At 41.5% G+C, this 22,663-nt stretch overlaps 1 protein-coding gene and 1 long non-coding RNA gene across 3 annotated transcripts in view; one reads left to right on the top strand and one right to left on the bottom strand.

Annotated features, from left to right (window-relative positions):
* The window catches only part of FMN1 (formin 1), a 451,599-nt gene extending 438,819 nt beyond the window's left edge, over nucleotides 1-12,780 (bottom strand). For both annotated transcript variants that reach the window (XM_058293858.2, XM_058293860.2), the window contains exons 1-2: nucleotides 12,665-12,780; nucleotides 12,049-12,173 (exon numbers count right to left, since the gene is read on the bottom strand). The gene's annotated coding sequence lies outside the window, so the exon portion shown is untranslated. The remainder of the gene's footprint in view (nucleotides 1-12,048; nucleotides 12,174-12,664) is intronic.
* A 229-nt stretch (nucleotides 12,781-13,009) lies between these two features.
* LOC131276059 (uncharacterized) lies at nucleotides 13,010-16,064 on the top strand. Its single transcript, XR_009183540.2, has 4 exons — nucleotides 13,010-13,245; nucleotides 13,947-14,006; nucleotides 14,125-14,251; nucleotides 15,428-16,064. It is a non-coding gene; the product is annotated as an uncharacterized lncRNA (long non-coding RNA).
* The last annotated feature ends 6,599 nt before the right edge of the window (nucleotides 16,065-22,663 follow it).

Genomic DNA, 22,663 nt, shown 5'->3' with positions numbered 1-22,663 from the left:
AAGCAGGGATAAACATATAGTACATAAACAGATATATGGTACATCTGTAGTATCAAAATTTCATGAGGGAGGCAATTAGGGAAAAAAATATCTATAAGGGAGGCAATAAGGAAAAATAAAATTTGAGACTATCTGACAGGAGGTAGGCTCCTTGTTAGGGCTATCAATTTCCCTTAAGCTGGCCTGGTATGGTCCTTGGCCTCTTGGACCAATAGTTCTAAAGCTCCGTTGCCTCACGTTTCCTCAGAGCTGAACAAACAACAACTAATTTACCTTCTCAATGGGAAGATGGTCCAGTAAGATAAGATAGTCCTTTCGCCAGCCAGCCTCTCGAAGCACAATTATCCTGTTTGGACACTCTCGAGATGTAACACGTACAAGTGAAGGAAGGAATTTTCAGGAGTTACAAAGGGGTAATACAAAAATTGTATAGCTCAGCAGGATCTTTAGTGTCCTGTATTTCATACTGCTCTTTTTTGTTGAACTCCATCTACCTTTTGCCTGATGAATTCCCATGCTGCCAGCAGAGACCAAGTAAAAATGTCTCCTCCTCTCCTGGAAAGCCAGAGGGAAAATTATCCCCCCCTTTAGGTATCCAGAGAACTTGGTAAAAATAATATTAGTAATGTCTATTCCTTGTTCCCTTATAGCCGGCATTACGCTAACCATTTTACCTGAGTTGTTTCATTTAATCCTTCCATCGTTAGCCCATTTACAGATAGGAGACCAAGGCTTAGAGAAGCAAAGGAGCTTGTTCAATGGTATATAGCTAACAAATGGCAGAGTGAAGATCCAACATCAAGCAGCCTCTTAGCCTCTAGACTGTATATACCCTATCATATTACAATTAGCAATTCATGTCCTCCTTCCTCTGTTACTTCCAACATAAGTCACCCAGGCCTGGTGTCATGAAGAAAGAATGAGTTTTACAATCAAACCCTGTGTTATAACTTTGAGGTGTTACTCACTGGGATTCAGCTTTCTCATCTATAAAATGGGCGCAATACATGTCTACCTAATAAGGTTGCTGTCAAGAAAAATTAGATATCATTTTTAAAGCACTTACTACAGATTCTGGCACATAAAGGCCCATTCAATGAAATAAGTATTAGCTGGAAGTCTATGAAATACCAGGCCCTTTCATGGGCACTGGAGATAGAGAAAGATTAAAATAACTCTTATGGAAAGGAATTCAATATATGCTGGGTAATTCTCATTTGGAGTGCAGGAACTATGCATTATTCAACACTGAATTTCTAGATTTCAGTAACACCTAGTAGCACCAAGTAGACACTCAACAACTGTTTGATGAATGAATGAAAATGGTTTACACAATTTCAGGGATCCTAAGTATTGGATGATTACACCAAGTTAGTGGATTGACATCTATCAGACAGTAGGTAAAATAACTGAAAGTAAAGCACAAAAATATCACACCCAGAGAATATTTAATGTAGGCATTAAATCAATTTAAGCATAAACCTATTACTAAACAACTTTCCAGTTACATTTACAGGACAAAATAGAATGTGCATATAACTCGAACTTATAAAAACAATACAGAACTTTTTAATGTAAAACCAATTATAATTATTTATATTCTCAAATCTGTCAATTTGTTTTCTTTATGGTTTGAATTGGTGTCACCCTTCTACCCTAAAATAAGAAAAACATTTCTGTGGGGAAAAAAAAAGGCAGTCAACTGCTACTGCCTAAAGTAGACAACAGTTCACAAAAACAGCAATATAATGACTCCAACCTCTTAATAATCTTTGTGATACTATTTTTAGTCACAGAGGAAATATTTAAAAGAAATAAAATAACTTGAGATGAGGTAGGCTTATTTAAAGTTCAACCATCCTTTCAGTTTCAATTCAGTTTCTTTTTATTGCTTGAAATTTTTAAAATTAATCTATTGTTTTTGTTATAAATAGTATCTGAGATGACTATCATCATAAGTTTCTACCTTATTTGAATTCTTGATAATCTACATATATTTTTTTTTATTTTTTTTTATTTTTTATTTTATTTTTATTTTTTTTTTAAGATTTATTTTTTATTTATTTAATTCCCCTCCCCTCCCCCGGTTGTCTGTTTTCTGTGTCTTTTTGTTGAGTCTTGTTTCTTTGTCCGCTTCTGTTGTAGTCAGCGGCACAGGAAGTGTGGGCGGCGCCATTCATTGGCAGGCTACACTTTTTCTTTCGCGCTGGGCGGCTCTCCTTACAGGTGCACTCCTTGTGCGTGGGGCTCCCTTACGCAGGGAACACCCTTGTGTGGCATGGCACTCCTTTGCGCGCATCAGCACTGCGCATGGGCCAGCTCCACACGGGTCAAGGAGGCCCGGGGTTTGAACCACAGACCTCCCATGTGGTAGACGGACACCCTAACTACTGGGCCAAAGTCCGTTTCCCAATTATTTTTTTAAAAAGAAGGTGTTTCCTGAAAATAGAAGGAGCAAACAAATATGCCAAGATATAATTAATTTTGATGGTAGGAATACAGCTCATTGTTGCTCTCTTCTTCTCTGCACCTTTTTATTCTTTACATTCCCAAAAATGATCTCTAAAAGAATTTAACATCAGACTCCACACTTATTATTATGTTTCTTTCCTTTTAATTTAGACTCTAAAAAAGGTAGAAAGCATGTTTGTGACTTATGTTGTAAATGCTGTCCTTAAATTTAGTTGAGAATTTAATTTGCAAAGCAAGAAAGACTGGATTCTTTTGAGTATTCTTTATAAATGCAATCGACTTAAATAAAAAGAGTAGAGCTAATGAATGGTTACAGGAATGCTTATATTCTCTAAGTTTAACATGAAGAGTAAGAGATTATGAAAAGCATCCTGATGTCAGACTACATTTCAGGGAATATTTAAGACTAGATTTTTCAAATTAAGCATCTTTCCTTGACCCTACTGGATTAAAATATGACTACTGAATGTCAGCATCTACTTGGTGTGGTATGTGACAAAGTGGAGTAATCCAATTCTTAATAATAATGTAAAATACATAATGGCCACATAAAATGTTAAAAGGACTACCTTTGGGGAGTGTGAATGAAATATGTGACCTACCTGTTTAGGTTTGGCAAAAGGGACCATAGCAGCATTCTGGGAGGGAAAATTTGGGAGAGAAATTGGGATGCCAAGATCTCTTTAAAATAGTTCAAGAAATCCATTTATTTTCATGTAGTCCAGAAATTCAGGGACAAGAGAATTTGGTTTTCCGGGGTCCATATTACTATTAATATTAGACAATGCTTTTGATTTCACTGAACCACCTAACTGTGAAACTTTAATCACTGTTAATTCCAATTTAGAGAAAACATAACACATTTTTGTCTTTCTTAATTTTTTGAAATGTCTTATATCAGTGAAAGCTTACAGCCTACGTTTTTCATAAAAGAAGGAGGAAAAATTTCAGAAAACTGTATTTGTAATTTCCTATTACATTAATTCAAAATATGGATTGGCATTGCTAATCTGGGAGTAAACAATATTCATGGGGGAAATGATGGAATTTTAATTTAAAGAAAACTTAGAAGTTTTCCAATCCATCCTGTCTCCCTCCCAGTAGTGGACATGCTCTTTCATTTAGGAATGGCAACCCAGTCTCGTGGAACTTTTCCATCACAAACAGTTCTCTACCCCACAAGGAAACCTCATGACATTTCAGACAGCTCTAAGAGAAAGAACATTTGCCCTTATTTTGAACACATTAATTTCTTCCTATTGGTTATTTTTCTTCATTTCAGAGCAGCAGTGATCAAATCCCACTCCTCTACCACTGAGTCTTTTAAACACCAGAAAACAAGTCTGCTTCCTAGGACATCTTAGGAAGCTAACCTATCCCAGTCTCTTCAGGATACCCTCAAATGGAAAAGTGTTCATCTCTCAAAACTCCTGCATAGCATCTGACCATTCTCTAGTGTGTCAATGGTCCTACTACAAAGCAGTGCCCACAATTAAATACATTTTCTAAAAGAATGCCAAAAGTTTCAGGATCACAAATAGAATTCTTGCAACTGTCACTTTAAACCATTAGATGAACACATCTTAATGGTTAGATTTTATTTTGCTATCTCTTCATTCATCATGAGGTTCATTTCCTCTTAGTTATGTTTTTCTGCCTCTCAATTCTGAAGACCATTCTTAAACTACTCTTTGTTGCAAGCAACCAAAACTGATCCCAGCTACCTTTAAGCAAAAATGGAATTATATTAGAAGGATTTGGGGAAATTTCATGAAATCAAAGGAAGAGCTGAAAAGCCTAGAGCAGGAAGAGAGTGAAGTAGAGCCTTCCAGGGACCTCTGCAGCTGGGCCCATTGGCCATCCTCCTGGAGCACTTCTGTTACCATGACATAATGCCAATAATACTTAGTCACTAGTCCTTCAGTCCAAAACTCCAGTGCTTTGGAAAGAGAATTCAATTGGTCCAATTGGTCAGATTTTTATACCTGTTCCAACTATTCAAGGAACTCTGGCCAGGGGCAGGGAGTTAGATAGATGATAGACAGATAGATAGATAGATAGATAGATAGATAGATAGATAGATAGATAGATAGATATAGACAGATAAACAGATGGATGGACAGTAGATAAATGCCCATTCCTATCTATCAAGGCTATTTCCAGAGAAAGTAAAATGGATGTGAGCAAAACAGACATCCAAAATTACTCTACTTCTGAAGGGAAGTAACTGTCTGAGATATCAATCTATGTTTTAGTTTTTATGTCACCTTGTATTTTTCCCTTTTGCTTGACCCAAATAAGGTAAGTTCAGATTCAGTGTTCACTACATCAAGAGAGGTATGTGACCAGGAGCAAAAGCGAAATGGCCTGTAAATATTTCTAGATTTTGATTTTCAAAATCTTAAAGCTATAGAAGAACATAGGGAATTTCCTGTGGGATATAAAAAAGGAATGTGATTTATGGACATAAAGCATTGTGAGAAAACAAGAAGGGAGAATGATTTCCACAATTGTTGGAAGTGGGGTGGGGGGAGAGGTTTGTGGACCCTGGAGCAGAGGGACACAGGCCCTGCTTCCGGGCAGTGCTCCCACAAGACCCCACTGCTGCGCTTGGTACATCTAGACAGAAGGAACCACAGGCAGGGTCACCAAAAGATTTCTGTGAACCAAGCAAGAAATTAATACAGTCAAGGACAACTGGCTGCTTCAAGGACTAGAGGGTCACCTTTCCCAGTGATGTGCCACCAAGTCAGTCCTGGAACCTGGCACAATCCTAGGGTGGGATATGACCCTGAGGACTGAGATTAAGTTTTCCACCTTCCCAGAGGGAAAGCCTTGAAACAGAAATGAATACAGTTTACATAACATGAAGAAATGAGATACTTCCTACATACCTAGGTAGAGATGGCTTATCTGCTATACTTGAATGGAGAAGAAAGGAGCAAAATGGGAGTTGAATAGTTGTGCTTTCTCTCCTTCTGCTAACTTGACCCCATCTTTCTCAAGCAGCAGGATTAAAGGTCATGCACTGACTATAATGTTAAAAGCACCCATTTTTAAAATAATTTGCCCTAATATTTTTTTCAAATCCTCTTCTTATTCACGACCTTAGCTCCCCTGATGCTGTTCTCCTGGGTCCATGTCATATCTATGTTTATGTAGTTTTAGACTATATATCCTTTCTTCCCTCTTCTGTGTGTTTTTCCTTCTTAGATGTGGTTTGATCATACACTTCCTATGCAACCCCTTTGGAGTCTTCCACTACCTCTCCCTTGTGCTTTGTCACTGTGCAATTTGTGACTATGATATAAGAATTTTGTTCTTAGTAACTAATTCTATGTTTGTTAAGATCTTTGATTTAGCTGACAATGCTGCAATTTGGCAGCCACTGATCCATTCTAACCAAAAATGAAAAAAAAAAAAAGCCAAGTCCCCAAAACTGAGCCTGAGAGTTGACTGTCCTCTTCATTTTGGGGCTATTTCCTAAAGAGAAATTGAATGATGTAATGGACAAGGCCCAGGGAGTCGGATGACCTGGATCTATTCTGCACTGTGCCACTGACCAGGAATGACCTTGGAAAAGTCACTTTTTATCTCCCCATCTGAGTTTTCTCCACTGCCCAGCTAGAAAAATATCTTGTCAGTTACCTAGAGAAATAATATGGGTACAGGAATTATAAGGTAATAAATAAGAAAAAGCTGCTTGAAAAATCACTAAGTTTAGTTTTCCAACCTGCCATAATTTCCCTTATGATTTTGGAGCATCATAGAGTTTCAGTTTTTCAAATAATCATGACAATTAGGATTAACCTATGTTGTCAGAACCTGAAAAATCAGGACCAGCTTAAGATAAATCAGAAAGTGATCTTAACACAAAGACTTGTACCTTACATTATAATGATATGTTCTGTGCATATTTGTATGTGGTTTGGATAGCTAAGAGAGAAGAGACTCAAATGCCCAGCTAGTCTCCTGTCAGTAGATGATAGAGAACAGCACAATAGAAATAGAGAGAAACGGGATATTGGCAAATAGGGACAGGATCGATGCCAATTCTGTAGATGAATTCTGTTTTCTGCAGACCTGTGGGCTTTTAAAAAATTATTTGCGAGCCTTCCCAAATATGAGCTAGACTTAGAAAATTTTCTAAAGTGACTGTCTTCATCTTCAAATAGAAAGAATAATCATTTTAATGACTATAAAAGCAACTCTTATCATTAAATCCAGGCCCAGAATACTGTACTACACTTATGGTTTATCATGATTTTAAAGTTTAAAAATTTTAGAAGTCCTAATTGTCCTTTTGTGGCTTACTAGGGCACAGATAGAGGATAGAATTTAAGTCCAACGGGTGGAAAAAACACTACCCAGATTCCACTTAGAATCATGCCCTTAAGCAAGAGTGGTGACGTTTCTAAGCCCTGATTTCCTCAGCTATAGGAGAGCTACAGCCCCATTTACCTACCACACAGAGGTACTGGCAGATTAGGTCACAAAGGAAGGAGTTTAAATGTTCTATATTAAGCCCAGGAATGGACACAATGGCAACATACAACTCTTGCTCACTGTCTGCCCCTGGAATAGGACATGGTGCTCAGAATGGAACATCGACTTTCAAATTACAAAGAGTCTGTGGTATAACCATGCAAAGTCAGCGTTATTAGTGCTCGCAGGACTAAGACCATGGGCACATCTGCGGTTGTGCTTTCAGACAGTGAACACATCGAAGCAGCAATGTACCCTTTGGATATGACGACAAATACAGATTTTATTTACTGCCTCCTGGGGACTGCACACATTTAATATAACAATATTTGCCCAGTTATACCTCCTTTGTCACAGAGGAGAAAGACCATGAAACACTATGCAGCAATTTCCACTTCAAAATAATTTCTCCATGCTACCGCAGTAAAGGAGATGAGCTGCTCCTTTATTAATTTATTTATTAATTATTAATTAGAGAAACTGAGATGCCACAAAGAGTAGTTAAAACTATAAAGAGGGTTCTTGGGGAGCACAAGCAGCACAAAGATCATCTATGGGCTATTCAGAAGGGTTTTTGTTTTTGCTTCTTTTTAATTTTTTTAAAATTAACTGATCACAAGGAATGTTACATTAAAAAACATAAAAAAACAAAAAACATAAGAGCTTCCCATATAACCTACTCCCCACCACATCATTTTTGTAAATTGCATTTTTCTGGAAGATATATACACCACAAAAAAAATGTTACACTAAAAAATATAAGAGGTTCCTGCATACTCCCCAACCCCCACCCCACTCCTCCCACACCAACAACCTCCCTCATCATTGCGACACACTCATTGCACTCAGTGAACACATTTTGGAGCACTGCTGCACCACATGGATAATAGTTTGCCCTGTAGTTCACACTCTCCCCCAGGACATTCAGTGGGGTATGGCAGGATATATAAAGTCCAGCATCTGACCCTGCAATTTCATTAAGGAACTCAAAATCCCAAAAATGCCCCCACATCACATCTCTTCTTTCCTCTCCCTGCCCTCAGCAACTACTGTGGCCACTTTCTCCACCTCGATGCTAAAATTTCTTCTATTACTTGTCACAATAGTTTTATAGAAGAATATCAGTAAGTCCACTCTAGTCCATATTTTGTTCCTCCATTCTGTGGACCCTGGGATGGCATAGAAGAGTTTTCTTTCACCCAAAGATGAGGCCATCCATTCGGTTAAGTTCATTTGAACCTCATCTGTTAAAATGTAAAAGTAAAAAAAATGTGGTTCCCCAAAATTGGCACAGTCAATGACTCTCCAGGTGGGTTTCTCCTAATAAGCAGAAAGGTCATCCTTCTCTTTGAAATATATGTATTTTTCCTTCTGTATTTCACAGAGGAAATCATTGGAGAAAGTATCTGAGCCTGGGTAAATACTCATCAGGGTAAAACAGGGCAACTATGGCTAAAGAACAGCCGCTGAGTGCTGTTGAGTTTGACAGATGTTTTAAAGATCATTCTGAGTTCATATCATGTTCTCTGTGCTTCTTTCACAAAAAAATATGCACTAGAGCCCTCCTACTGTGTAATAGAAAGTCCATGGCAGGGGTTATAGTAATACCCCCAGGCAAGAGCAATATAATGGTGTTTCCTGCCCTGTTTCTACAGCCTAATCCACCCTCCCCTTCTGCCTGCATGTGCTACTTCTCAGTTAATACTCAGATCCTGAGGACCAACGTAAAATGTTAAACCATCATGCCTACCTCCAAAATATTTCCCCCACAGCCTGTCACTCAGAAGACCAAGGTTAAAAAAAATAGGATTTAATTTGAAAGGTGTTGGTCTTTAACAATGATCTACAACACTCTACAAAGCAGAAAAAGGCATTGTCCTAATAAGGTAGAACATAAAACAGGCCATTTTGATTCAGAAAAGGAAATGTGTGTTGATTTAAAACAAACAGAAGAAACTTAGTAATATGCTTCATCCAGAGGTGAATTACAGAGGTCTGGGTCATTGCAGGAAAATGGTAAAGTGAGGAGGCCCAAAAGGAAGATCCAACTCTCTTTCCCCTCTGTCACTCTCATACATACTCTATGACATTATATATTCAAAGCCTAAAGGAATTCAAAAATCCAGATTACCCTAGAACAGATTTTATTTTTAGCCAGAGGACCTAAGTAACCTTAGTAAGAGGGAATAGGACATTGATGAGACTCCCGTGTTTCTATGTTGACAATGTAAGGAGGTTTGCAGTCTTCTTTCTACTTTCCTACTTTGGTAAGTATTATGTTACAGGCCATAAGATGACTGCTTTGCTAGCACTTCAGTGCAGATGGTAAATACAGGGATGTTTAAATTCCCTCACAAGGCGAGCCTGTTGGTACAAGCTCATATTTGATCCATAAGGGTGCACTACCCATGGTTTAGCATGTCTACAAGATCAAGCAAATCAGATTAATGGCTGCAACTCCATCAACACACAGGTTGGGACCTGTTGAGAATAAAGCTGATTTTTAAGACAGACTATGTGAATCTAAAAATAATGACTCCTATTAAAACTAGATCTCAACAACAGATTATCAGTATCCCCTACCTCCAAACAAGATCAAATTAACAACAGTGGAATCACTGCATATTATTAACTATCTCTGATGAATTTTCACAACTATAAAAATAAAAATTATAATAAGAAAACTACCAAAGGCAAGATAATAAAAAACATATGACTGCCTGGGATAATATATTCGTAAGTCCAAAGATTTATCATTAAACTAGGCTTTGAGTCATGGCGTATGAGTAGGAGAGAAGTGTTTCCAAATCCTCTATCAAGGATGCCTATCATCATCAATGAAGTTCCAGTCCTTTCCCACTCTCCTTCCTTGGAGGATAAGTCTACCAATCTTATGTTTGGAAAAGAAAGAAGGCCAAGATATATGAGCAACCTCCAGAAAAATCACAGGACTTAGAGGACCCATTCCCTTGGCCACAGCATAGTCTAGGCAGGGGTAAGCCTGTGATCAAGGCCAGATCACAGTTCTTTGCTGGCAATTCCCACTTTGGAGCTGTAGCAGAAGGTAGCTGCCCATGAGTTACAGAGCTATGAGGATGTGATTCCAGAGCTTATGAAGGCATCCAAAAGACAGAGTCTGTGATAGGAAAGAACAAGGCCAACACAGAGAAAGAAGAGCAGAACCAAAAGAGACAAAGTGACAGAAAACAAGTTAACAATCTCAAAAGCATATGACTCGCAGGATGCAGTTAGACATAGATCAGGTTCCTCGCCAAGACATTACAGCCTGGGGTTGTGGCTCACTAATGTAAGCCAAAAATGCTCATTTTTTCCTTAGATTCTTGCTGTTGGGTTCCATCCCATACAACAGAAAGGATCCTAAATAATATAACTGGAATTCTTAATTTCAAAAGTATCCCAAAAGAGAAGATAGGACTGTTAACCTCGCTTTTTGGATGAGGAAAATCGAACCATATAATATTCAATAATTGCTTGCTGTTTTCTACATAAGAAATGAGAAGCATATTATTCTTAGAGAAGAAAAGTATTATAAAACATCGTAAGTCCTTCTTTACTGGCAAGTTCGAGTGTCTTCAATTCCCAGAGACATCTGAAGAAAAGCAATTTTGCTTCTCTTGGGCAGAAGCCAATGCATTCACTAGTGATTCTGCAAAAAGCACAATTTACCAAGTCAGTTTATTGAATATCCAGAGAGAAAGAGGCAGTCCAGAACAGGCCCAGAAGCCCAGAAACCTCTCTACTGCATCTTTAATGCATTACATCCGAACTTGGTAAGCACTTGTGCACGTTGGTAAGAGAAATGTCAATCCAAACACAGATGACTTCAATCATTGCTACTACCCCTTTAAGATGTAGTCCTATGAGGAAGCCTGAAGATTGCCACCCCCCATTAGCATTAGCTCTGAGACCTAAGTGTGATGAGGAAAAAAAAATGGGAAAGAACGCACATGTTTTAGGGACAGAACACTAGTATTTATTATTCTCATTGGCTGGTATTATTAGTAGTAGTTATTATTCACTCACCACTCAATCATGCCAGAACTATTAAGCATTTTACCTATATCACTCAGTTAATCATCACAACTTTCCCTCTGAGGTAGGTAATATTATCACCATTTTACAGATGAGAAACTATAGTTCAAGAGGGTAAGTGACTTGCCAAAATCACTCAGTTAGTAAGTGGCTGTGCCAGAATTTAAGTCTGACAGACTTACAAGTCTAACCATTATGACACACTGCCTCCCAACCCTTATCCATTGTTGCCCTCCACTGAGGCCATTACTTCTTAGTGTCCGTAGCATATCTACAAGCATTTTACTCATTAGTCCTGCTACAGAACTATAAATATAGTTTAGACAACGGAGACTAATAGATATCTCTGATTAAGAAGACCTAGACTTTCATAACAATTTTAAAGCAATAACTTCCATAATTTTACTTAATCTGGTATGCAACTCCTAGCTTTACTGTTTTACCTCCTGAAATGGGGTTAAAGTCTGAAATCTAAACAACAGCTAAGCCTTAGGAACAGCTGAATGCTGGCAGTTGAATCCCAATGGTGTGCCCACAAGGTGCTAATCGCTGTAGACTATACAACCCAATTCTCTCCCTCCCAGGAACTTAGATTCCCCAAGGTGGCCCAGCACAGGATGACACATGCCCCATATGCAAATACTGGGCATATTTGAGTACAGTTGGTGTCACTGTGAAAGAAAGTCGCATGCTCTGCTACTTAACCCGGTCCACTCAGAGGCTTGGTCTGGATGTTCACCTCTCCACAAATGAAGCCCACCTACTGTAAAAGAATGACCAGTACCACAAGCCCTGGAATTTGCATTCAGCCCATCAGGCGTGAGTGTCAACTTCAAACTCTCCAAGAGTCAGCATGGAGCAGTGTGGGTGATTAAAACAAAGGTTTTCTTTGGCAATCTCAACTGCAAATGGGCATAAGGAACCTCCTGCTCGCCCCTCAGTCCTGCTCTCAGTTACCTGTCGTAGAGTTAAATGAGGGCTTGGTTCCGGCCTCAGGAGGCAAGGGCACTGCTTGTTATTTGGAAGGGCAGCACTTACATGCCTGAACAGAGTGTGCCTTTGCAGAATTTGAAGAGCTCTGATGAAGGAAGAAAGATGCTGTCGGTGGTGGTGGTGGTGGCGGTGATGATGAAAAAGAAGAAAATGGTGATGGTGAATGTCACCTATAAAGATAAGCACAAAGCAGTAACAAATATCCTTCTAGTCACTGCCAACTATAATTAAGCAGCTTCCATTCCAGATCAAATCCCACTGCGATGCTCCCTCTCTCTGCCCAACAGAGACAGCTTCAAAATAAAGCGCTGCATTCCCCTCCCCCGCCCGCCCTTCCACCCTTCCTGTGCCAAGCTGGGAATGAGTCTGCACTGGCCGGTCAAGAGGGCTGGGACCCGAGAGTTAACGGCAGGAGTTCGGTAGTGAGGAGCGTTCCGGGGACGGGGACCCGAGAGGCCCCTCCAACACACTTCGGAGCAGCTTGGTTGAAGAGCTGGAGGAACCGTCGCAGGAAGGGAGGAAGACAAGGTCGCTGGGCAAGATAGCTTTGATGCCTCATTCTAAGAGTCCTAAAGCCCGGGGAGGCGGAGCAGGCAGCCTCTGGTCGGGTGGGAGAAGAGGCCGGGCGGACCGCCTGTAGGACACACAAGGCTCTCTTTACCTGGCCAGGTGCAGCAGCCCGTAGCGGTTGCAGCAAAGATGCTGCGCTCCAGTCCAGAGCCTGAGCCCGAAGGGCCCCGGCGCCGGCTTCTGCCCAGGCCCCGCCCGGCCCCGCCCGGCCCCGCCCCGGCCCCGAAGCCCCGCCTCGCAGCACGCGGCGGCCGGCGCGGCTGTTTGGGGGAGGAGAGCAGCGCCTGATCCGCGGGGCTAACGACCAATGGGCCCGGGAGCGCGCCCTCGGCGAGGACGGCGGCGCCCAATCAGCCGCGGAGTTGCCGGGCCCGGCGCGGGCGCCAAGCGGTTACTGCGCAGCGCGAGGTCCCGCTCGCTGGGTGGGAGTCGGCGGTCGCTGAGCCAGGTCCGAGGCGGCCAGCCAGGGCGACGGCAAATCCCTGGCGCCATCCGTGTTTTAGCCTTCCCACTCCCGTGCGCTCTAACGATAGGGAAGGGAGCGGGTCCGAGACTACCAGGATTCCCCAGATTCCTACTCCTCGGAGAGCCCGCAGAGCTGGGCGGCTCCAGGGGCCGGGGATCTGGCCCGTGACCCCTGCCCCTGCCCCTGCGGCCCAGCCATTTTCTGTCGTAAGTGTTAAATGGAGCAAAGGAGAAAAGCTCAGGAAAGAGGATACACAATTTAGCCCAAACCCTTTCGTTTGTCGCCACTCCTGCCCCCATCACTGTTTAACCAGCGCTGCTGGCAGATAAATTACTTTGTCTAGTTAGAGTTAAAACCTAAGTGGGTTTTAGGCTGAAAAAAAATAAGAGTCGTGGCGATCCCACAAAGGAAGACAGAGTTTGGGCATCACAGAAGACGTTACCTACTTGGAAAACCAGAGTTCAAGATCTTGCTGCCACTATTCCCTTACTGGCCCCTGAGTTGAGAATGATTTTGCCCCAGAGAAGTGTTTAATAGTAACTGAAAGGAACTACCTTCAACCTTTCATAAGCTGTTTTGAGGCCTTAAGGATACAGTGGAGTCTGGTTTGGGTGGCATTTAGCTCTGGTCCAAATAGGTAGGCAAGAAAGGGCATTGCCTTTAATCTGCTCCCTGGTAAATGCAAATTTTATCATCCATCTGGCACTTTAAAATAGAATTCTACCATGAACAGATTCTGTTTTCAAGAAATAAATGTGAAAAAAATTGGGAAGGTATTTTTAAGTGATTATTTTTTCCTCAAAAATTGTTTTTCAAGTTATAAAAGAGTTTATGAGAACTAGGTTTTAGCCTTATTCATAATATTGGCCAAACACTGATAAGCACTTTTTATATGTTGTTTCCACAGTCCTCACATGTACCCTGTGTGAATTTCATTTTATGGATAAGGAAGCTGAGGTTCAGTAAGGTAAGTAATATTCCCAGTCACATAGGGAATAGAGTCAATACTAGGTCAGTATTTCTAAAACTCATCATCAATTCGAAGCAGAAGAAAAAGCATTAATACAACTCTTATTTCTTTCAAGCTTTTTTTAAAAACATAAATCCTGTCCTAGAAGGATGCAGTTTCCTCACTACAGAGTTCTTGAAACTGCAGCATCACAAGCACTTCCAAGAGTGAAACATCACTTCTGAAATGTGTTAGGAGCAATTGTAAGTCACCTTAGAAGGGAGCTGTGATTTGGTATCGATAGAAAGTAATTTTCTTCCAGGGTTTGAATCTAACGAGATTTTAATTGATATAGAAATCTTTTCAAGTAAACAAACAGAAAATATCATGGCATTGAGAGTTTAGTCCTAGAATGGAAAAAGCATGATAACTGAGTCTTATGCCAGCATTGTTTCAGCAGCTTTTTGAAGGGATTCATAAATCCTATTTTGACCTTTAATCAATCAAACTCAGAAATATGTGTACCTGCTATAAACTTGGGAGGTGGGAGTGGGTAAAAATGTCATTTAAAGAAAATAGAGAAGGAAAATATATTTGCCCTCAAAGAGGCTATTTATAAAAATAAAATATAAATAAGTTAAAGGCAATCAATACAACAGTTTATCACTAATTAACAGGTTGGTGGTATATGTTGTAAATGTTCCTTATTAATGAACAGTTAGTTACTAGGGCTTAATATATGTTAGGTGCTGTACTAGACTCTGGGAAAAACTCATTCTGACCTTGATGAAGTACAGCCTAGTTGAGGTCACACAGTCTGTGTCAGACTTGCGGCTTTAAAAACATAATTACTAGTCCTTGCAATCACCTAGCAGGGTAGGTATTTATCCCCATTTCACAGATGAGGAGACTGAGAGTAGAGTTACTGAGCTTGCACAGTAAAGAAAAAGTCTTAATTACAAATCCTTCTGACCTTGAGGCCCTCATTTTCACTGTAGACTTGAAGAACCTAGTTCTAATAATCCCTCCAGAAATCTACCCTTTCTTGAAATAGCTACTGCAGTCCATATGAATTTTAAAATACTGAATTTGATCAAGGTGTTTATCAAACTATCCTGCTATTTCAGAGGCTGGGGAGTCCAGAGTTGGCACTGAGCCAGGTGGTGAAGTCAGGGAAGCCCAGAGGAGCAATGTTAGATCTGGGTTTTATAAGGGTGCTTTTTGGCAGTAAAGGTTATATAGGGGAGAAAGGAGGCCCAAAGGGCAGTCAGGGGGATTAACCCCTCTTGGCTTTGATTGCTCCATCCACTCTGCCTCTTCCCAGGACGTAAGGACATTTAAAATTAATAAATGTCTTTTTTTTTTTATTTTATTCCCAATCCCCCATTGTTTGCACTTGCTGTATCTGCTCATTGTATGCTTGTCTTCTTATTTTTTAGGATGCACTGGAACCAAACCAGGGACCTTCCATGTGGGAGGGAGGCTCCTAATCTCTTGAGCCACCTCCACTCCCTGCTTTGTTGTGTCCCTCCTTGTGTCTTTTTGTCGCATCATCTTGTTGCATCAGCTTGTCATGCCAGCCCGTCATGTCACCTTGCTGTCTTGCTCGTCTTCTTTAGGAGGCACTGGGAACCAAACCCAGGACCTCCCATGTGGTAGGCAGAAGCTCAACTGCTTGAGCCACACCCACTTCCCAATAAATGTCTTTTTGAATAAACAAGAAAAAAAAAAGCAAACTACCTGCTATCTACTTCTAAATGGAACCAAGAAAATGAAAAGATAATTCCTGCCCACCTAAGACTTAATGTACTAGTTACATGCTCTCTTTTTAAGCACCCTAGAAGTAGATAGAAGGATTTCATATAATTTCCCATCCATTCCCAAGTTGTCTTCTTTGTTCATTTTTAGTAAAATGAGATCATGACGTTCACTGGGATGTGTGGTCAGAAGAGCAGGAGGACTCACCTTACCTGGAAGCTTGTTAGAAATACAGAATCTCAGTCCCACCTACTGAATCAGAATCTGCCTTTTAATCAAATCCTGGGATAATTCCTATGTATTAAAGTTTGAGAAGGACTGTTTAGCCTGTGTGAAATGCGTTTAATAACTTCAGCAGTTTACTGCTCCATGAGGCTGGTTCCTGACCCTGAACCAGGCAGAAAACAGGGAAATGGGATGGGGGGGCGGGGGGGGCGGAAGGGAGGGAGGGGAGAAAGATCTGCAGTGCAAACATTCACTTACGCTTCTACCTTTATCTCCAATAGTGAGGAACATAGAACCCACGGATCACTAAATTTTTACTTCCCTCAAAATATAAATCCTATGAGTTGGGAGGAGGGGGAGGGAGGGGAGAGACTATTAGGCCAGGCTTTAGACTCAGTTATATCCTATAACATAACTGAAGCTCCCAGGTCCTACTGTTGTTACCTTCTTCTAACATCCTCCCCACTCTCTAGGCTGAGGGTTTTTCATAGACAGTAAAAACCACAGATATTATAGTTCAATCACTACATCCTTCTAAAGAAAGAAAGAAATGGGTCCTTCCTTCATCAAGCTCCAGCCCAAATGCCACTCCTCTCTGAAGACTTCCGCCATTCCTTGTCAGTTTATCTCCTGCTCTGTGCTCCTGTAGCATATTGCTCATAGTCCTTTTATCACATTGTACCTCATAAAGCTGTGCGTATATTTGTTTTTCTGAATTCAAAACAACTTGAGAGAAGGGATTGCCTATGTGGTCACTTTTGTCCCCCATAATATCTTGCATATAATAAATGATCTACTTTGTTGCATCAAATCTCTGTCCTTCCCTGATGGAGGTAACTTTCGGTATGTGACCTAGAAAATCAGAAGAGGTTAAAAAGCAACGAGAAACCCAACACAGAGATAAGAACAAAAGCACTTCGGTGGTTGCATTTAGAAGAACTCCAAAATGGTCAAGTAGAGGAGAGATGGAATGTGACAGGTGATGTCATCTGTGGCCTCAGGGTCCCCACTTCCTATTAGGTGACCATTCAGGAGCAAGGAGCTCCTTTTACCCAAGACCTGATGTCAGGGACAGGGGATCTGTAGAACCTGTGTATGGATGTCAAAGGGGGACCAGCTGGAATGAAAACAGGGACTGGACACTTGAAGTGCATGCTGGGAGGTGTAAAGGGAGCACAAATAGGATGGTCATCCCAGTCAGCACGCCAGTGGAAATGGGCTTTGCTCCCCCACAGACGAGGACTATGCCCTGACAGGATGTGACAGCAAAACAGGTAACTCTAGAAATGGCCCATCATTTCATCCCACAACTTAAGTGGCCCAGCCCAAATCACCTTAACCTCCCTGCACCTCAGTTTGCTCTTCTGTCATTGTTGGGGATAAAATTATCAGAGAGCCCTCACCACAGGACCACTAATGTGACTGTTCTTCTTTGTTCTGAGCTAAAATTATATATGCAACGTCCTCCAAGATAGATTTTGCATTTATTTCAACCCCAAGACAAACAATCTAGGGGAAGGAGGAGGCCATCCATGGGAAACATTAAACATAAAACCAATGTTCTTCACATCTCTCTGAAATGTAGGACACTGGGAGCAAACCTAATCTCCAAGATGTTTCCACCTCATTTGCCCTTGGCTCTGTAATCAGCTTTTCATCTCAACATCAGATAAATGCCACAAGCCTGCTGTCACATTTGCACTAATATAGGTGCTATTCTATCGATCAACAACTATTCGTCATCCCCCAAACTCTCTGAGTATACTTAATGGCATCAAAATGCCGATCTCTGCAACGTACTCACAGACCTAAGATGCAGAAAAGCAAGACTCTGCGCAGCAACCTTTTTCACTTAATGTGGGTTCACAGCCTGAGGAGAGAAATCTTGCCATGAAAAAGTCAGAGCTTAACAATTAAAAATACTTCTTTAGACCACCAAAGTGATACCTCTTCAATGAGTGGGCTCACTTGCTTCTGATGCATCATCCATATTTATTTATTTCCCAACTCATTCCAAAAAGGATTTGAAGTGACAAATTATCCTTGTAACATTGAAATGTGTAGATGAACAATGTGGAAGCTGGTAAAATGTTTGCAGACTGAAAAGGTTTTTTTTAACTTGCGTCCAGAAGTATTAAAAATATCTTAAATGCCACCTGAACCACCATATGGAGAGATTTCTCTCCCTTTGCTACAACCGTAATTGCACTTATGCTGTCATTTTGTAAGAAGAAAGCAAGAACTTGAGCTTCAAACTGAAACCGTTAAATCATTCCTTTACTTTTCTGAAAAAGCTTAGGTTTGATTCAACAGGAAAGGTCACAGTGATTACAGTTCCCTTGAATGTAAGGGAGTGGAGGGGAGTGAAGTGTGAGAGTTTCATTAAAGATATATCCTCAGACACTGCTGTACAACTTCCACTCAATGAAATCCCACCAACTCGTCACTAGCTGGCAAGGCAGCCCTGAGGGCAGGAGATAAGATTCTGAGGCACCTGTTTTGTGGCCAACAACCCAAAAGTGATGGACATGGAAGAATATCCCCAGGTGGGAAAGAATTTCAGACAATGCAGCCTAACCACATTCTATGGCACAAAGTAGCCTAGGAGAGTAGCAGTCAGAGGAATTGGTGCCAAAAGTAACGGGCTCTGCAGAGAACGACTGCAGCCTCAACGGAAAGGAAAACCCTCTTTAATGATGTTTTTTCCTGATTAAAAAAGTACTACACAATCACTGCAATTTGAAAAATACAGGAAAGCACAAAGGAGAAAATATATATTTGAATATATTCTTGCCATTCATTTATTTACTTAGCCAGTATTTCTTAAGCCCCTTGTAAATATCAGGCCCCTTACTAGATACTGGAGATGTAAAGACAAATACAAACCTGCTCTCTTGGAGCTGACAGGACATGAAGGGAGACGGATGTTAATAATAATAATATAATCACACAAAGGTGAGTATCATTTTTAACTAAGTTAAGTGCTACAAGGAAAGGAATGCAGTTCTGTAGTAGCGGGATGTAAAGGAACTGGGTCACGCTTGGGAGTTGAGGAAGGGGAGAAGGGTGGTAGTCTGGGAAAGCTACATGAGGAAGTGGCTCTTCAGCAGAGTTCTGAGGAATGAGCAGGAATTTATTAACCAAAACAGGAAGAAGAGCCTACCAGGCCAAAGGGAGTACATGGGCAAAGCTCGCTGGCAGGAGGGAAGTGAAGGGGGCTGAAGAGCTGAGAAAAGCCAGTGTGGGTAGATGCATGGAGCTGGCAGGGCAGGGCGGGAGGTGAGGATGGAGGGGTAGGCAGGGCAGACCCTGTGGGCACTGCAGACCTCTCCTGGAAGTCCTTCAAATATGTTATTTATGTATATATGTGTGTGTGCCTACATAAGGTGTATGTATAAATCATTACCATCCAACTGCCAAATGGCCCTCAGAAATTATGCATCGATTCTCACTCTTGAAGTTATGAGAGTCTGTTGCACTTCCTCCTCATCATTCATGATCTTTTCTTTAACTTAAACATTTAATAAGCAAAAAAACTATCATTTATGTTTACACTGTATAGTGAACAAATATTTTATTGCCTATTGGTTTTTCATTTGTTTCACAGAGATCAGAGCTATCAGTGAAATAAGTACAATATTGTTAATGCGAGTTAAAAGGCAATTGGTGTAGGGAAGCAGACGTGACTCAACTGATAGAGTGTCCGCCTACCATATGGGAGGTCCGGGCTTCAAACCCCAGGGCCTCCTGGCCCATGTGGTGAGCTGGCCCATGTGCAGTGCTGCCACGCGCAAAGAGTGCCATGCCATGCAGGGGCACCCCAGTGTAGGGTTCCCCCCCATGCAAGGAGTGCACCCCGCAAGGAGAGCTGCCCTGTGCAAAAAAAGTGCAGCCCACCCAGGAGTGGTTCCGCACACACGGAGAGCTGATGTAGCAAGATTATGCAACAAAAAGAGGCACATTCCTGGTGCCTGCCGAGAATGCAAGCAGACACAGAAGAACACACAGTGAATGGACACAGAGAGCAAACAACTGGGGGGGGGGGGGGAGGGGAGGAAGGGGAGAGAAATAAAATATTTTTTTTAAAAAAGCCAATTGAACTAACCCCTCTGCTGGAGATACTCTCACAGAGGCTCAGCTTGGGTGCATAAAGTTGCCTCATTACTCATCCTTGAGCTAAGGTATTAAAATATGAAAGCCACCTGTCAAATTAGTGTTAACCATTACTCCTAGCTCAAATTAATGCATGAGATTAATCTCCTTCTGGCCAATCACATAAGACAGTCCTGAGTGATGAGTCAGCTAAGTCTTTTTGAGAAGGGAAAAAAGGTCAGGTCTGGGCTGGGTGGGAAATGGGCCAATCTGAATGAGGTAAGGAATATTGGGACCCAAATGAGGAACACTATGAGCAGAAGTCATACCAAGGCGAAAGGGATGACTCATGGGAGGATGGAGTAGCAGAGGTGGTTTTAACAAGTTTGACAACTTCACTATTCTGCCTAGTGAGAACTGTGTTCATTTGTACACATCAAGCACACATCACCTGGAAAGATTCACTAACCTCCCATCTATTCTGAAGTCCTGCACAAATGGATTTCTGATCTCAAGACTGTGACTGAAGGTGTATGAGGGCTTCAGCGGCTCATGAATAGATTATGTGATGTGTCTGGTATCCCTGGAACAGAAAGGCAAAAAGGCTGGCCAAAGCCTTATTCTGTAGGGAGGACTAGGGAAGGGTGGGGGTGGGGCGGGGGCTCACCTATTTTTACCCAGTGGGGCACCAGAATCTTGACAACAGTGATCAGGAAGGAGTCAGTTCAGAGACCGTGCTATAGCAACACTGGGGGAGTTGTATACACATTGAGTCTGGTATACATTTTACTATAGACTCTACATGCCACAAACTCCAAACGGTAAAGTGTGTTCTCCTATATAAATTTCCAGTTCTCTGGAGGCTGGCAGAAGGATTGCCCTCATGCACAACTGAGCAGAGTCAGAGAGACAGATAAAGCAGATACAACCCTCAGATATTGGTTCCTTTGAGGGCTAAAGAGACCCATGGGAGTTATGGTCATGGCCGATGGGGTTAACTACCAGGGCAGATGGCCCCTCTTTGGAAATGGTGTTTATGTGTGATGAATCTGGACTCAGATGGGATCTCCCTTCATAAGACTTTCATGCTAATGTGCTGGAGGTGCAGTTAATGTTGGGGTTTAAGATATATTTAGGGGATTTGAATCTCTGGACTGACAATGTGATTGCCAGGTCCTGAGCCTCAACAGACTCCAGCACCTACAATCTGATTTATTGGACTTACCACACTCAGCTAAGATGGAGTTGAAGAAGGACAACCACCACACCATGGAGCCTAGAGTGATTACAACTGAAAATGGGAGGATTGCATCCAGCATCCATGTGGAATCTGAGCCTCCTCTTGACATAGAGGGGCAATGGACACAACCAATCCAATGTCCACATAGAAGAGGTGGCATTGGATTGGGAAAAGTGGACATGGTGGACGATGGGTATGGGGAAAGGCAGGAAGAGATGAGAGGTGGAGGCGTCTTTGGGACATGGAGCTGCCCTGGATGGTGCTTCAGAGGTAATCACCGGACATTGTAAATCCTCACAGGGCCCACTGGATGGAATGGAGGAGAGTATGGGCCATGATGTGGACCATTGTCTATGAGGTGCAGAGGTGCCCAAAGATGTACTTACCAAATCCAATGGATGTGTCATGATGATGGGAACGAGTGTTGTTGGGGGGGGGGGGGGAGAGGGGGGTGGGGGGGTGGGGTTGAATGGGACCTCACGTATATATTTTTAATGTAATATTATTACAAAGTCAATAAAAAATAAAAATAAAAAATAAATTTCCAGTTCTGAAATACCGAAGAGGCTGGCAGGGCTAATGTATTCTCTCTTTTATTCTGAGCTGGATTCCTCTTGCGTCTGGCTCGTGTTTTATAGATATTTCTGTGTCTCAGCTCCATGTTGTAATGTCATATTCCAGGCAGCTTTATGGGCGAGTGATGTGCATTAGAGAAGCCCCATACTGGGTTCAAAGCTCTGCTGTCGCCATCTAGAAGTTCTTAATGTTTTAAAATAAGGACCCCACATTTTCATTTTGCACTACACCTGGCAAATTATGTAGCTGGTCCAAGGCATATCCTATTAACAAAACTCTTGGTTCCAAAATTGAAAAGGTTTAGAGGATTCACAGCTAATCATATGGTTAAGAGAATGTGCTTGGAACAAGACAGACCTGGGTTCACATCTTCGTTCGGTCACTTCCTAACTGTGATCTTTGAGAAAAGACTTCTCTAAACCTCAGCTCCCTTATCTTTGAATGGGGATAGTAACAGTGCCTACCTCATAGTTATTCTCTCTTTTTTAGTAACTTAAATGTAGTAAAGCACTTAGCAATCTGCCTTGCAGAATGCCTGAAAGATAACATCACGGCGATATACACATTTTACCTCTATTGCATGCATTTATTTTGGTATTTAAAGAAGACTTTGCTTCCCTCAAACATGATCATCAAAAATATTTGCCACTGGTTGATTCCTTAGTAAAAGCCTGTTTTATTGTCTATGTGGCCCTTCGGTTGTCTTTGTGGTCGTTCAGATCTCCATTTCTCCTGTCTCCTTAATCTGCACAGTGTTATCTGGTCATCTGCTGCTCAGTACTTT

This window comes from Dasypus novemcinctus, chromosome 3, assembly GCF_030445035.2.
Source record: "Dasypus novemcinctus isolate mDasNov1 chromosome 3, mDasNov1.1.hap2, whole genome shotgun sequence".
In the NCBI taxonomy this organism is placed as follows: domain Eukaryota; kingdom Metazoa; phylum Chordata; class Mammalia; order Cingulata; family Dasypodidae; genus Dasypus; species Dasypus novemcinctus.
This window is presented reverse-complemented; position numbering and strand designations above follow the sequence as displayed.